The sequence below is a fragment of the Monopterus albus genome, unplaced genomic scaffold, assembly GCF_001952655.1.
Source record: "Monopterus albus unplaced genomic scaffold, M_albus_1.0 scaffold38.1, whole genome shotgun sequence".
NCBI classification, from domain to species: Eukaryota; Metazoa; Chordata; class Actinopteri; order Synbranchiformes; family Synbranchidae; genus Monopterus; species Monopterus albus.
This window is the reverse complement of record NW_018127918.1, coordinates 4,042,888-4,058,650: the sequence shown is the minus strand read 5'-3', so window position 1 is coordinate 4,058,650 and position 15,763 is coordinate 4,042,888. Positions and strand designations below refer to the sequence as shown.

The window sequence follows — 15,763 nt, the reverse complement described above, 5'->3', positions numbered from 1 at the left end:
CATCAACAACACATTTAACAGTTCCAAACCACATATGTTTGTTGATGCAAAAAACAAATACTGACTGCATTTTTAAAAACGATATAAAAATTACATTATACAATTTAGTTTAATATCTGAACTGTAGTATCTGAAGACTCAAACCTTCAGAATTTGATCCTCTTTCATTTTGTCAAAATACATGCTTTTCAGTATTCGACTGATTAGTGTGTGTAGGCTACTGTAATATAAAATGTTGCCTACATTTTGCTTCACAACTCAAACAAACATAAATTTAGGTTGTTGCACCACAATTTGCTTCTGTTTATGAATCTGTGTAGCCCTTGAGCAATGCTCTGGATTGCCACGTTCACCTATACTTTATGAATGTCTTCAACCTTGTTCAGCAATAAAAAGAGAATCAGGAGTCTGGCATGCTCACATACAGTACAGGGTGTTGTTGGAGGGCACATCATATCATGTTCAGGCAAATTACTTTTTATGGCTTGGCAACAAGCACTGTACATGCCATACACATCAAACAGACAAATACATGCATGCACAAACATATACACACAAATTTAACATCTGGTTATTGTGCGTGGGTGCAAAATGGGCGTGCATGTGTACAGTGCAAGCACAGAACAATCTTTCCCGGCCAGATCTTGGTTTGTTCTTGGCAAGGTCTACTGGGTTACAACAACGCTAGAGAGAGAGAGAGAGAGAGAGAGAGAAAGAGAACACAATGAAAACAGGAAGCCAATTCTTAGATGACAGAAAAAAAAGTCAGGCAGAGATAGTTTGTGTGGTTTTGCAACCACAGTGACATTAGGGAACGGCCTGTACTGTAATAAGCCCTACCAAAAGCAGAAATGACACGGACTGTGCATGACAGAGTGTGCCTGCCAGTAGAATGCTTATGCAACAGGCTATGCAAAAGATGGTACACTGCACAAGTAAGCGTGACAAGATCATAAGACTTTGTAATGCAACCTTTAAAATTAACACATTCGAGATTTATCTATAACATCACAAGATTTATTCCCTTCCAACAACTCTAAGCTACACTGAGCTGGTGAGCAATGTCTTTTCTAATTGGCTGCATATTCAAGTGGCATCATTTGCAGTTCAGCGTATGGTGTGCTGATGTCAAATGCACAGATGAGCATATGGCCAAATTAGCTGGCAAAAGCAGCCACTTAACCTTTGGAGAGAAAGACATGTAGTGGAGATGTAGACAAAAATCCCTAAACACTGATGCCCTTAATTTGCATTAATCACATCATCCTTCTGTTGCTTCTTTAACTTACTGATTCATCATTGTTGGATCAACTGTAATTATTATTTTTATGTGCTACCATTGCTCTGCTAACCTGTGTTGGACTCCTTCCATCTATTGATTTGAGCTCATTGATTGCCCTTGCAGCGACCAACTGGGACATTTTTATGACCATGCAAGTACAATCCCAACTCCATCATGTGCTACCCCTAGACTAATATTAAAGTAAATACACATTTATGTTTTTACTTCTGACAAACTACTCTGTGTTTTTAGCATGCTATTCACTATCACCCTAACAGCTTTTTTTTTAAAAAGCATTCAAAACAACTTTTTAAAGCTGAGTTTAACTAATGCTTAGCTCTGTTGCTAATGCTTTTATATGAGAGACTGTCTTTTGTCTTTTACTGTATTTGTTCCTATTTAAGTAGCCTGTTTAATAGCTCTTTGAGTGCAAGTATGTGCATCTGTTTAACTACTTTTAATTGATTGCTTATGAGTTTGAACTTACAATGTCACAGCTTTTATTGCCACAGCTTACGTGCCCCTGAGCCAGGCACCTGCCTTCTCATGGCCGACAGGTTTAACTGTGATTGTAATTGAGCAGCTCCCAAACGTGAAGGTGTGCAACTGTGTAAGTGTGTTGCTACAGTATGTTTGTAAATGAAGATCAACATCTAGAAGGTAAGAAAAACACAGTCGCATCTATGATTTGCAGTACTATAAATCAGCTTTACAGCGGCATGGTTAACACAAGTAATGACTCCGCCTCACAGACAGTGGTGCAACACTAATACCAGTCTTCTGGGAGGCTAAGAGGCGCGTGCTAAATGGGCCAGGGATAGGATTTTAGTGCAGGCCATGCCCCTGCATGGGGCACAAGGACATAAATTGTCAGGAAATGTCTGCATGGTGCCTTGCTTCAAGGAGAATGAAGTTGTGTAAGGTCACTATGGGGCAAAAGGGGGAGGAAAAGTGGGAGCACACAGCCAGGCAGTCACCCAGCCAGATGCCCGTCACTCTAGTTAGCCAGCTGAGTGCTAAGAGGGGGCCCTCTGTGCGGTAACAGTCACCATCAGCCATTTTTACTGCCAAATTAAAGTGATAAATCTTAAGGCCCCTTTGATTGCAAGAGGGCAAACTTGTTAGTTAGGAAAGACAGGGTAACTGGGATAGAGGAGACACACACTTGACATCAGCTGTTACTTTTGTCACATGTGGTCTGAATTATAGTTCCCCATGAAAAAAGAAAAAAAAAAAAGCCCAAAACACTGACTAGGGGCCCCATTCAAAATCACAAAGTGGAATCTAAAGGCACATTATTTCAGCTTTGAAATAAATCACATCTTTAATTTCACTGTGCAAAACAAACATTAAAAGGTGACATCTCCCTGCTGCACACCAGGAGACACTGAAATAAATAAAAACACAAAAGCTAATGAACAGTTAATAAAACTGATCCACCGCACAACATGAAAGACCAAAGAGAAATAATAAGTAATCTCCAAATGATAAACTTTCCTACTTGGTTAGTGGGGACTACTGTTTCACCCTGCTACAGTTTCAGCCCTTATTGGACATAAAAAATGTTACACAACCTATATTGAGTGTGTGTGTGTGTGTGTGCACGCTAGGAGGTGGAGATGTGGTGATGATCAGGTGCCACATGCCACCAAAGCCGCTTCCCTTTTCGCTTCCCTCTCTGAGACATTACACAACTGTTGTTGCATTGCAGTATTGCAGTTATTTCATAAAAGGCTGCCAAACAGAACAAGTCAGAGAGCACTCCCTACCAATCAAAAAGACTTCCTGTAAACTTCCCGACAGTAAAAAGTAATACAACAGTCCTGTATATACTGTAAACTTGGTCTGTCCTTACAAGGCCTTGCATCCTCTTGATAAAGAAAACCTTCTTTGATATGGTGCCATATTATTAACATTTTAAAAGCACTAACCTCTTAGTCTGTGCACTGCTGATTTTTAAAGCTAGACTAATTACTGTTCATGTTAATCCTAATTTAAACTGCAGTGGTAAGTGTAAGATGTTAAGTATATGCTTTTTCTTCTTCTGTTCTTTTTTGTTTAAGTAAGCATAGTCCTTTGCTGAGGAGTATATGCAAACTATAGTATTTAAGTTGGTCCCTTAGTCTGGGTTTATAGTACCAAGTCAAGTATATGTCAAATCAACAGTCTAGTGGCAATTTAATATCTGACATGTGAAACACATCTAAACCTTTTCTAATCACATTCCCTAAATGACAATTAAAATATATTACAGTACACAGTTGCTTTGCAAAGCCATTATGTCATGTTACCAAAGTTTAGAATCACAATGAGCACTCAAGACACAATGACACAGTCACGAGTCAAAACACTGACAGAAACCTATCCACAGTTTTGATGCAGTAAATCGTGTTCTTCTATTGCAAAAGAGCTCTATAAACATAACTTGTGATTACTGTTGGGTCTCATTGACACTAGGTACTCTAACCACTTCCTTGGCATTATTTAAGAGTGTTTCACTTAAAGTTAACTGCTGTGGGCTTCCCAACAGTGGCAACATTTCACCAAGTAGACGTGATGAGGATTGTGGATTAGCCCACTGCACAGGTCTCACAGGGAAGTGATGGTGCATTCCCTTGCCTGTAATTTCCCCTGACATACTAAGTGCTCATTCTCCCATTTCCCTCAATAATGTGGAGTGCAATGGTGCATTGTCCTGTTTGCTATTACACTTGTTCCGTGTATACAAAGAGTCTAAGCTACAAATGCGAACTGGCATTATGGTATGATGCGGTGACAAGGACCAGAGATTGTAAGCGCAGTGCACATTTGGGGGTTTGTGGGTGTGCTAAGTGTTTTTTGGGTGTAACAACACACACACTATCCCCCACACTCACATCATCCAGCTCAGCGATGTGATGTCATAATGCCACCATTCAGAAGCGCTTCTCATTCAAAATAATGTGTCACAGGCAGAGAAAGGCCTGATTTGTCTGGCCTGAGAGTTCTGCGTTTTTGTTCCTTCTGTGAAAGACTAAATATTTGTATGCTCACACACAGACTTGACACTTGTTGTTCTAGCCAACTTCTTTTTCACAGGTAGAGCATGCATGCTAAGTTTGCAAAAAGATAAAAAAAGGGTCTAAATTGAATCTTTCATGATAGAAAAGTGCAGAAAAAAACACAAGAGCCAGAGAACCTGTCTTTGCTAGCAACACACAAAAAGTAGGCCACTATGCTGATGTGAGAGTTCAACATTTTACCCTGCAAAGCCTGTGTTTCTTCTTTAACTCCAACTGGTCATTTCATAATCTAATGAAGCCACCCATCTTCCCATTGCAACATACTGTAAGCATTTAACTGGCAAAGCTCAGTTCTACCAGTTAAATATGTTATTGACATTACTTGAAAATAAAATATAGAGGAAAAAAAACTACATGCAATTTGTCAGGAAATTACAAAAGTCATTCAAAAACCTTCTGTTTCCTGCAATATAGTCATCAAAACTAGTTATTAGATGGTCTTGCATGCGCTCCTGCATGAGACGGCTTGACACTATTTAGCATCACACACACAGAAACCCTGCCTCTAAGAGCTTTCACACTGAGGAAATGTTCAACAATAGAGCCTGAGTGTTCCAGGAGAACAAGAGTGCTGCAATGCCTACATTAAAATACCACAAGTGAGTACAATTCATTACACATAAATACATAAATACAGCAGTGTAAACAAATAGCTCTGGTGCATTTGAAGAAAATGCCAGCTGTCTTTAAGACTGCACTGTACTCAGCTACTCAGAATTTATCACACTTTCTTATTCTAATGTATCATATTCCACCAGCCAAATGTCAGTTTGGATCAAAGCCTAAAAAGGAGAGGAGGGGGAGCTCCAGCGCTATATAAATTATTGCATTTTGTGAGAACTGGCTGTGTCTTTGCTCAGACATTTTGTCAGAATTGTCAATATAATGGCTCAGAATTTGTCATGGTTCCTCTTTGCAAGATTTTTAGGAAAATTGGTGATGGACAAAATACTCTATCAGTAGTGTTTAACATAAATAGATATATAAATTCATTGTCATGACTGATATAAAATTTGGGATATTCTTTTATTCTCTGTTAGTATGAAGAGTTTCCATCTGGCATATAAACCTGTCACTAGTAAAAATTTCCCCATCATAAATTCCTTGTAAAATGCACAGCCCACACTGACCTGTAAAGTTGCTTTATTTAATTTACCACAAGAGGCGTTAGATCAAACATAAAAAAAAAAAAAAAGCTGCTAAAAGGTTTCTGAGGCCTTAAACTGTAATCGGCTTGGTGATTTTTGCATAGAATTGAACTCGCCACCATGTAAAGTCAGTGATTTACATGGTGGGTACCAGCGTCTTGTCACCACAACGTCGGTGTGTTAACAGGTTTTGGTTCCAGCAGTGTGAGTAATACCAGGTTAATTTGACATGGCAATGCTTTATTTGAGTTTTTCCCCATTTTATTCCTTACACAGCATTAGCTTGTGTAGGGCAGGGTGTAGTTTATTGTATGTGCATACATTTGTGCAGTGGCTGGATGATCTGTTTTCAGGAGCCAGCAAGGCTAAATGGGAAATTAAAAAGGCTAATTACAGTGTATCTGTCGATGGCCAAGCAATATCACACTCAGTGGTTTTTAACAGTGTAAACAGGGCAGGAAAGAGAGAGCAAAAAAGGACAGATTAGGGGGAGGGTGTGTGTCTGTATGCATGTGTATGACAGAGGGAGGGAGGGAGGGAGGCAGACAAGCGCCGTCACCAACAAAAACATAGCCTGGCTGTTCACTGAGCCTACATAAATGGCTTATGTAAGACAGTACTCTCAGTACCAAAAAACAGCAAAAATCCATAAACACACGCAGACACACTCCCCCCCACCTACTCCCCCGCACGCGCACACACAAGTTTGTTTTCATACCTTGTGGGGGCTTTACAAAGACTTGCATTCAATTCCTGGTGGCTTTCCCTAACTACTTGCTGAACCTCTAACCCTGACCTTATGCCAGGTTGTCACACTAAAATTCAGTGATTTTCATGGTGGGAACATATATGGTCATACATACACACACCCACGTTGACTGTACTCATTTCCATAACCCTAGCCCTAAAAAAATAACCTCCACTGACTCTACTGATTTCATAACTTTTATCACTAAAAAAAACAGTGAACCAATAAGAAACATGAGTATTTAAAAAATACCCTTATTCCTGGCATCTAAAATCCAGTCTGGTTCACATGCAAATAACAAAATAAACACACACACACACACACACACAGTATGCTGTCAGAACAATGAGTACAGACACCACATGCTCTCTCTATCTAATTTCCCCCTGCCTGCCCCACTGTCCTGCTCTACCTTCAGTGTTCTAACGAGCCATGCTGTACAGTTTTATTTACACCAGCCTCTTATCAGTGGTACAGCAGCACAGAGGCTGCCAATTGTAGAGGACAGGCCATGGTACTGCATGTACCCTGTAGTGGAGTAGGTGTATACCGTCATGCTCCCAGCATGTTTTTATCAAGGCTCAGAAAAGACTGGACCCACGCCAGGCTGCCTCTCAAAATAATAAAGCATACTCACTCACTCACACTCACACACTCACACAAACACAAAAGATGAGTTTGCAATAAGGCATTACAATTACAGGCACATTATTACACAGGTCTTGTAGTGCACATATAACTGACAGGGGTTCCCATTTAGTTAATGGGATAAACCCGCATCAAGTAATTTTAAAAATCTCTTCCTGTGCAGGAATAGAGTTTAGTAAATATATTTTTAGCTGACATACAACTTAATGTGTACCAGGGAGTGCGTGACAGATGGCGACATGCAGGAGGTGAGCGAGTTCACCATGAGCACACAATGAGAACAGAATACTCACAACATATCTGGGCACAGGAACAAAAAGTTAGATACTTATCTTATGATTTTATAAAGCAACACTGATGACAGACAGCTGACTTCAAATGTGTCACCGCTTTCAATATTTAAGAAAATGTTTTATAATATGAGATTAGGGTTAATTCATACGACATCTAATATATTCATATACATGACAAAAAATGTAGTATGTAAAATTTGATAGATTTACTGCAGCACTGCAATAATATGAAATTGGTAATCCTGACAACAACAGGTTCACCAGAAAGTTTAACATGTCCTGGCTACTGTATAATAAAGATGTTGTAACTGTGTAGAACATAACGCACAGTACAAACAGAATGTACATAACACAAGAAAACCCAAGAAACACATACAGATCTTACAACAGGACACAGCAACCAACAAGTGGTAACATCACACAGGCTGCAGCAATAAATTATACAAGACAGAAAACTAAATTGGCCTCAACAGTGCAGCACTCACAAAGGAAAGCTAAACCAAGCAGACTTGACCAGTTGCTAAATAATGACTTCAGACAAAAATAGCAGCTATCAAATAAGCCAGCAAACTTATAGTTTCTTGGTTTCTCTTACGGTGGCCTCCATGTGAGTAACAGTACTGACTGTGCCTGGTTTTATTTAAGGTTTAGAGATGTTGATACAAATGAAAAGAAAAGGATGGAACAGGAGGAGACAGTAGCTATTTTGTAGTAAAAAACAATTTAGTGGACAATTACAGTCTCAGTCTGTGGCTTTATAAACTGTAACAAAGTGAACCAGTCAAACACAAAGCTGCACATGGAACGCACATCATGTATTATCTAGATGATATTGTAGTAACTATAAAAATGAACTGGTTCTCAAAGAAATAGATGTACACACACACAGGCAGAGATGACTTTATAATGTGAGCAAACTGTGCTATAGATAAGAGGAGATAATGTTGCTTTTCTGTGTGTGTTGGGGGGGGATGTTAGACAAGCTATCAAAAGCACAGGAACATGTTTGCTCCCGATGATATTGTTATTGGCAGAGGGGAAAAAGAAATCAAAGGGAAGTGAGAGAGCACAAGGCAGAAGGAGGGAGAGAAAAAGGAGGAAGCAGATGAAGACAGAGAATATTCAGGTCGCATTTGACAGCTTTACAGTCTGTTGCACCGAATGGGATGTCTAGGGACGTGGCAAAGCAGAAAAATATTGACTTGCAGAGCATTTCATAGCCACACACATACACACACAGACGGGCAAAACACACAACACACCTCCACGTGAAGCCTCTAAATTCAGCCAAAATGGATGGGCTCACACTGCAACATCAGTCACTTTTTTTTTTGTCCAGATCAGCTTCTTAATCCATTTTGATCCATTTTGCCTGCAAACCAATTTGTTTGTCCAGTAGGTCAAAGACAGTTTCCTGCACTCACTGTTCCTGTTTCTTGTGTACTGTTTATTTCTCCCTCTTTGTGGCCTGACTTTCTCTGCACGACGAAGCCATTTCCAGAGCTTTTGCCCCCTGGGAGACTGAGGGCATCTCAGTCCACACATGCATCCCTCCTCCTCCTCCTCCTCCTCCCTCCTTTTCTGCAGTTGTTTCCAGATCTCTACCTCCTTCTCACCTATCCTCCCTTCTTTTACTTGACGTCAAAGCAACCTGGTTACGAGTGTTCACTGACACAAAAACAGAAATACACATGCATTATTTAAAACTATTTCTTGTGTTTTCTAAACTGCTGTAACTTCTAGTTTTTTTATATACAACAACAATCAAATTACTGTCAATGTAGCAATGGGCACAGTGTTAGAATGAAGCTCTGGACACAGCTAATGACAATAAGTGTCTAATCTCTTCTTAACACATATGATTATCAGTTTTTGCTTGATTTGTCTTATTTTACAGTATTTGACTGGAATTTGGTTTACTTTTTTCTATTATTAATCTCATGGTTCAGTTTAATGTATTTTATTTGGATTTTACTTGGTAAACATTACCTGTTAACAACAGCATATTAGCAATGTCATTGTGTGCATGTTAGCATGCTGATGTCACCATTTTGCTCAAAACAACACTAATGCAGTATTAGCTATCCATTAGCATACCTGAGGATACTGTCATTTGTTGCCTTTTATGAAGCACTTTCTAATATTGAGATTTATGACAAATCAAGGTTATTACTATTGCTTTTTCAGTAATACAATTTACCTCATTATTATATGAGTATATAAGACTTTTTTAAACATTTGGGCCATATTTTCTATCAGTGAAGATTTGGACAAAATTATGCAGGAGATGAGGACAATACTAGACAACTTTACAAATTAATATAAAAGGTGTCACACAAGCAGCTTTTAAAACTAAGGTTTATTGTTGCCTCATGGCTCTGGTTTACAATATCCCATGTTCTCTGACATTAAACCATCTCTGGCATCATTGTATTCCTATCTCTAAAATGAAAATAAAATCCTGTAATACGTAATATTGCCTGTCGTGCTGTCTGGTTAATTACCCTTGTGTTGCCAGACAATGACCAAATGTTTAAAAACACCCCCACCTTCTCCAAGCGCAGGGGTCCCCTCCTCCCCAGCCACCCCTAGAGGTGAAAGGTGCCATGTGTTTTCAGCTTTGCGTTCAACCCCCCTCCGTTTTTAAAAAGAGAGAAGAAAATAGGGCTTTGACATGTATCCGTGTGCTCCTGCAGGCCACAGACGCAAGCATATCTTCAGGGCCTTTGTGATTTGGATTTTGCATCAATTATCAACAAGAAATTATCAGACCTTTTAGTAGCCATACCCAATATCACAATTGAATCTGAGGTTAGAGAACTCTAATCTAAATAACCTGACAACCAGTTTAAGGTCAACCTAGAGCAACCAGCAAGTACATTAAGTTAATGTATAATCTGATCCAAGCTATTCACAAAATGCTGAATAACCGACGAAAATACAAGAGGCTATAGAAACAACTCTTCTGTCCATTCATAACGCTTCCCAGTGTTTTCTACATCAACAGCTTTCTTAGATAATACAGTTAAGAACAAGTCAAAGTGAGATCACAGTGTTTGCAACAGTATTATATTGCAAGTGTGCTGTTAAAAAGCTGCTGTAATGTCTTTCTGACCCTGACTTTTTTCTATTCTTCACACTTCTAATTCTTCTCAGGGTGCTTAACTCCCGAGTCTTGTTTAGAGCTTGTTTATTTCTTCAACAGCCAGTGAATGTTCCTGTTGAATTTCTACTGCCTTTAAACTTCAAACCAGCTCCTTCACTTGACAGTAATCTTCCAAAACAATCTGACATGAAAAAGAAGCTGGCAACACCCATCAAACAAGCACAGAGCAATTCTGCATCTTTACTGAAATGGGCACTGTGTTCAGAGAGAATTAGCAATAAACATGTTTTATTGCGAATGCTTGGAAATTATTGATATTTGCATATAATGTCCTATATATAAATTGTATGACTAAAGTCTTGCCAATGGCACCTTGAAGCAGCAATGTTCATTTCAGTAGGGCAAACAAAAGTCATTTTATAATTTAATCATCACCAGTAATGAGACTTTAAGGGTGAGGGTGGCACAAAGAACAAAACCATAGGGTCATTGCAATCAAGAAGGATTATGATCAAGTGCACAAAAGCACTCAGCAAACTACCTAGTACTTTTTGAGATACCTTATCATGAGCCAAAGTGTGTCAAGCAAACATCACGAAAATCATGAGTTAGCATCCAAACGGTATGATGAAACAGGCAATTGTTTTTCAATATGATTCATGACATTTTTATGATCTGGTGTCATTAGCAGACAACAAATCAAGTAGTTTGTCACGGCCTTCCAAAAGCACACACAGTTCCTATGAGTGCTTCCTGATCCACACCCCTTTGTGGCTATGGATAAGTTCAGTTTATGCAACAAAAACTACATGGTTCAGGTTAGGAAGAGTCATGGTTTAAAGAAACAACTGGTGATTGTTGGTAGGAAAACAGATGGAAGCAGCAGTCCTTTGGGTCAATGTCAGAGGTTTTATAAGCCCAAGCATCTCTTTGACCCCTGCCATGCTCCTTCCACCTTGGCTTGAAGAGTTGCAGTGATTATTTGAACAGCCAAAAGAAGTCATATGCCCAGAACACTTAAACAATGTCAGACCAAACAACTCCTCTTTTTCTGAGGATGGTGTCAATTCAACCTCTGTAGACCACGAATATCCATACCAAATTCCATAGTAATCTGGCTAGTACCTGTAGCTGTTGAGATACTGTATCTTGCGATGAAAGAAAGTGTTGGGCAGACAAAGAGACTGACACCATCAACAGCATTAGACTGAGCACCATGCAGGGCAGAGAGCTCATTTTCATACAACATTAGCTGTATTCTGTGTGAGCTCTGAAGAGGGAGAGACAGACCTGAGACTCTGACCAGCAGTTGAACCCTTACCCCTGTGACCACCACAGACTATTGCCCTGCCAGCTGCTGGGAATCCAGCAAATGACATCTTCTTCACAGTGCTGTAAATGTATTTATAGTTCAAGAGAGGGAGGGATGAGATGGCTGCTGGATCAGGGCAGCTGTTTGCTGCCTGGGGAGGTGCCGGTGATGAACCGAGGTTTAAGGTGATTGCACAAAATTTAGACACTTGCTGCCCTGCTTCGTTATTTTCATCTTCTACAGTAGCAGACAAAAATTTCTGCCAAGGAGTGCTGGCGAATGAAACCAAACCAAAGCCAAGGCCGTCTCTGGGATTTTTACCAGTGTAACTGGAGACATAGAGCTCCTGCTCATTAAAAGTCCACATGGTGGACACTTTACATTCACCCAGTTTTATGTTAGCATAAGCATTCTAGTCAGATGCTTAGGAAACTCGTGTCTACGGCATTACAAAAGCTGTCACTGTCTCTCTTTGCCCTCATTCTGTTTTCTTTTTTGTATACAGGGACCCAAAATGGGCAACGTGACAAGAAAAATCATGGGAGGAGTTGGTGCATGACCCCTACACACAGTCACCCTCCTTTTCCCCAGGTCAATAACCTGTAAGGATTTAGTGTTTAGTGCCCATTATTTCCTGCTTTTAAGTCACACATTGTCAAAGGCAATGTTAAGTTTATTAAGGTTGGAGTCACAGGGCCTGAGTGAAAAGCAGGGAATATAGCGATCACTTGGGTAGTAAACCTGTGCCAAAGAAAAAGGAAAGAAGAGTTTAAACTGGCAGAAATATCTGGATTTCTGAAATGAAAGCTGGCAGAAATAAAATATTCTTGATGCAATATCTGGAAACACTGCATCTTGAAAGAAGGGATCACAATAGGGAGTGCCCTTATTGTGACTGCATGTCCCCATGTCATGGTGTGAAGATTAGCTACTGATATAATTAGCAAAGAGATAACTGGATCATTACTAAGCAGTTGCTGATGTGAAATGGTTGAGCTCAGGAAAAAAAGGGGCCGAGCTGAGCTAACAGAAACACCTGGAGACATGTCTGAGCTCGCAGATGACAGAATATCCAAATGGTTAAACAACAGGAAATGCTTGAAACATGCAGTTTTTTTTAAATGTTACTGCTCGCAGGTGCGTTGATTTACATGCTTATTTATTTAGTTGGATTCCAAAATCCTCTCAGCCACCCTGTTAAATCTTCCACATAAAACTTGAGTGCTGACTTCAAACAGGCAAATCGGATCAATTAGGGAAATCTCACAACAAGAACTATTTAGGGAATAAACTTTCCCTCAAAATATCACAGGACTTGAAGTCATCAAGCCTGTGTTATCTGCCAAATCACATCATACAGAGGTTACCAGCACTTTCCCATGAAGTCATCGGTTTTCCCCCAAATGGGATGTCAGAGTCAGGATATTATTTGTTGAGTATAGTAAGGTATAGAAAAAAAAAAAAAAAAAAAAAAATAGGACCCCACCCTTCATTCTCAGGTTCTGTCCAGAACCACAGATGACTGTGAGATCCAGTCATTTATGAGTGTGTGAGCTCAGCTTCCTGGCTGCCTTCATCCGAAAATTTTATTTTATGCTACAGACATAGCTCACAGCATACACAATATAATTAGACACAATTAGACACATATAGTCCTAAATAAAGAACAAATTAGGAGGAAACATTTTTTGCACATTGTGTTGATTGTAATGTTTGGCATTTTGAAAGTAAACCTGGGTGTCAGTGGAGATCTTTAAATGTTAAATTCAGTGTTAAAATCAGATTTTTAAAATTAAGATTTTTCATTTTTTGTCCATTTTAAAAAAAATCAAGACAAAAACAAAAGATCTTGTTGCTAATGCTATTCATTTGACCATAGTGACATGGATCCTGCTGCTAAAACAGTTTTGATCTAAAGCTCCACCTGCCCTCTTCCCTCTTCTTCCTGCAAACCCATCACTTTGTGCACAGGCCTCTGTGCAGCTCTGGATATCGCTACATGCAGCAGAACTGATAGTACAGTAGAGGCAATGATAGCTGCTGGCAGACAGCCAAACAGTAGCAGACAAAAATTTCTGCCAAGGAGTGCTGGCGAATGAAACCAAACCAAAGCCAAGGCCGTCTCTGGGATTTTTACCAGTGTAAAGTGGGTTTAGAATCAGCTGAGGCAGAAATGGTGACTATATGGTTCAGAGAGTTTGCCTGCCTTCTCTAGATCTGCTGTTAGCTAATTGGGTATTTTATTCATTTTGACTGCTGTGGTTATGAAAACATTAAGATGTACTAAATGGAAACATATTAATACTGATCAAGCACATATTGACTGTGACTTCTCAAAACTTTAGGAGTATTTTTTTCTGCTTAATGTATTTTGATCTTTATGGTTTGTTCTCATATGTTGTATGCGATATAATGCATCCATCCATTATCTATACTGCTTTTTCCTGAACATGGTCGTAGGGGGCTGACACTGGGTGAGAGGCAGGGTGCACCCTGGACAGATCGCCAGGACTGACAGAGACAGACAACCACACACACCCACACTCACTCCTACGGGCAATTTAGAGACGCCAATCAACCTAAGCTGCATGTCTTTGGACTGTGGGAGGAAGCCTGAGTACCGACAGCACTAACCACCATGTTGCTGTGCCATACTTATCTGTATTGGCGATGTCTGCTGCTGTTATGGTGGGTGCACTCATTATGTCTCTATTCTCTTTACATTTTTCATTGTAGTCCACAGAGATGTAATTGCATATTTAGTGAACATCTAATGAATCAAAGGCTCTTTTCTTTAGGTACATTTACATTGCAACTGCCTTTAAAACCAGTTAGTCAAGCAAACTGGTTTTGGCTCAGTCTATACTCCATACAGATCACCTAAGGGAAAGGTGAAATGACAGTGCTGTCAATGCAACAATACTGTTTGTTTATCTTTTGTGTTGTCTGTGACATGCTTACACACTGTTAATGTGCCACCATCTTGCCAAGGCTCACTTGCAAAAGTGACTGCAAACCTCACTGCAACTTATTTTTCTTTGGATAAAATAAAGGTTTAAATAAATAAATTAATAAACGTACACAAACCTTCACTAATAATTCCTAATCCCTAAACGACAGGGTGCACCCAAGAATTGCAACTAATCCCAGGTATGGATGATAATCAGAATTCTTTGTGTATGAAAACACAGCCAATAGTTCAATAATTATCAGCCAATAAATATCAAACGGACTATATAATCTAGACAGTAAAAGTGTGGTGCTGCCTGAAGGTCTGTGCAGAGTGCTTCAGAAGGTGTCTGCAAGGTAGTCCACTAATAGTTGCAAATCAATACACCCTGTACCCCCTAACACCCACAAAAATCCTCTGGGTGGGGGCCCATCCAAAAAGACCATTTACTCCTGGATTGAAGTGCTTTTCCCTCTGACCGGCCATATTAGTATTCTGTGGCCACTTGCTTGTTTTCAACAGTTATAACACAATATCCATGCTTTGCTTTTATGTCGCACCTCCCAGTGGAATTAGTAGCATAAAAGCAATCCTTGTGTGTCCTGGCTACTTCCAGATGGCTTTGGGACTGCTTTTATCTTCTCCCTCTGCCTCACTTGCTCTGCCTCCTTTCACTTTCTCTTGCTTTCTTTCTTCCCCTCACATGAAAGTGCCGTCAGCAGATCTTTGCTTAGCTGCGTTCATTCTCTTTTCATCCAAAAATATAAAAGTTTCAAAGAGCATTTCATGAGGGAGCTCCTCCATAAATGGGATTCATAGCTTTCTAATCTGCACTGCAAAATTGATCTAAAAAGTTTCCCAGAGCTATTGGCCAACTTACATAATGCAATAAAAGGTCGTGCCTGAAAGAATATTTACTTTTATTACCATTTGTGTCACAAACAATCCCCTCCACTCCATTCTCCCATTTGGGACTGTAAATGAATCACGATCCCTTGCAAAATAAGCCATCATGACATTACATTCAGATCTACAAACACATTTTAGTACGCTAAAGCAAACTGTCAAAAGAATGAGTGGAGGTTTTGGATCTTATAAATAATATGGGTAGGTAACAAAGAGCAAGATTTGAGAGATATGCTGTCTGCAGCGAGCAAAGAAAATAATCTAATAATTTTTCACTGCTCTGTCACATGGTGCAGAAAAGATATATA

At 39.6% G+C, this 15,763-nt stretch overlaps 1 protein-coding gene across 3 annotated transcripts in view; it reads right to left on the bottom strand.

The window, feature by feature from the left end:
* The window catches only part of zbtb16a (zinc finger and BTB domain containing 16a), a 130,015-nt gene that overhangs the window by 52,342 nt on the left and 61,910 nt on the right, over positions 1 to 15,763 (bottom strand). The window lies entirely within an intron of this gene.